Raw genomic sequence first — 1,947 nt, 5'->3', positions numbered from 1 at the left:
GTATTCCCCCTGGTGCAGCTCGCTCCCCCTCTCCTTTTGTATTCTACTGTGTCTGTGTCTATTATATACCCATGGCATATTTCAGATAAAACAACTAAGCAAATGTTTAGTAATTCTTATACTTCACTGTAATAAAACAACGTCATGCTTTGTTAAAGAGATGTTGGTCAAAAACTTACTAAGACGCAGAACTGCTGCCCTGGGGTGACTGTGGGAAAGGACGGACAAAACGCCTGTTACTTTAAAACCGATCATCTTCAGTTGAATGTTTCCCTTAATTTCAATGCAAAGCAACATTTTCAAAATAAACTTCTTCGTTTTGCAACCCCTCCACAAAATGTTACTTTTAAATTAGAGCAACTTGAATTTTTAATGGCTTTATCCAGTGCATGATATGCATTCCCTGAACAGCGTTTTGGCTTCTGGCGGAATGGATGACAGGTAAATGCCTTCGGTACAGAGAGAATTATTTGGAGCTGAAATCTTCTCCTACACAGCAAAGTTCTAAATGGAGTTGTATGCAAACGTTTTAAGAAGTCTCTTATTTCTCCATACTCTGATTTGATGAATCCAGTCTTAATTTGTAGCTCTATTCTGGTTCAAATTTTAAAAAATATATACTTCCAAAGTTATCCTTTGGACAGGGGTTGCAAATTATTGCTGTATTTTCCTAATGATAATTTCTCTGGAGTGTTTCATCATGTCAGAGATAACTAGACTACCTAAAACTGCTGCTATCCTATTTCTTAACTTACCAGGCCTGCTGCAAGTATATAATTTACACAAGTTTAATGTAAAGAAATTAATTTCTGTTTGGAAATGAGAGGCTTCTCTGGAAAAGAAGTATCAATTGTGATGCAACAGTTTTTATTTTCATTTTATCAAAACTGCAAACTTATTTTTACCCTTCAGTGGAGACAAAGCTTTCAAAAGCTCTGAATTATTATAATTATCTTTTAGTTGCTATCCACAATTTTACATGTTCGTCCAGGGTGATGATTTATACACATATTGTTTGTACAAATCAGTTAATGAATGAAAAGCTCACAATAATTGTTGAAATAACTTGAAACTGACAAAGGTAAAATGGTAATAAACCAAAATTTACTGAGAAATTACTTTTGTTTTTGAATTGTAGCTCAACAGAATCATTTCACAAAATGTACCTAATGAAACAGGCCTGGAAAAAAACGATGGCATCTGTAACTTAATATTATATTTCACAACATAGAACAGCAACCAGACAATTTCTGTAATTTTCAATGACACTTCTGCACCTGTCCACAGGTTTTTGGCCCACTTATTGGCAAACTGCTACAGATGACCCTGGTTTGAAGAGGGTCTTCTCTAGATGGATGTTTCTGTCCCCTCCAAAGATGTTCGATAGGATTTAGATCAGGGCTCATAGAAGGTTAGGAATGATTTTTTCTTTTCTAAAATTTTGATGACAGACATCATACAAATCCAAATAGTAAAAAGCTTACAGCAAAACAAACTCATTTTTATTTATACTTTAACACTCCACATTAATGCTAAACAATTTTAATGTTGTGCCATGTGGATGCCAATAAATCTGAAACTGATCCAAATAATTTATTTTATTTTAATTTCTTTCTTTTTAGTTTACACAGAAAAAAATAGACCTCAAAGTTATGTTGAACAAATAATAGTAACAGTGCTAGATAAATGATTAATAAGAATCAATGGCATTTTGTAGTTATAGACCACATTTGTATAACTGCTTTATATATTATACTCAAGCATAATTCTTTAGAGTAACAAGTCAATTAGCATGAAGTTCCACAATCTATGTTTTATTGTAATCAAAGTTCATTTTAACTTGCCACTTGGCTTCATCATCATCTGTTTCCAGGTCAGTCTTTGGCTAAAACAAGTAACTGTTTTTTTAAATTAACTACTGATGTACTAAATAGTCAGAATACTCAA

This window comes from Xiphophorus maculatus, chromosome 12 (assembly GCF_002775205.1).
Source record: "Xiphophorus maculatus strain JP 163 A chromosome 12, X_maculatus-5.0-male, whole genome shotgun sequence".
NCBI lineage: Eukaryota > Metazoa > Chordata > Actinopteri > Cyprinodontiformes > Poeciliidae > Xiphophorus > Xiphophorus maculatus.
Note: the sequence above shows the minus strand (reverse complement) of the source record.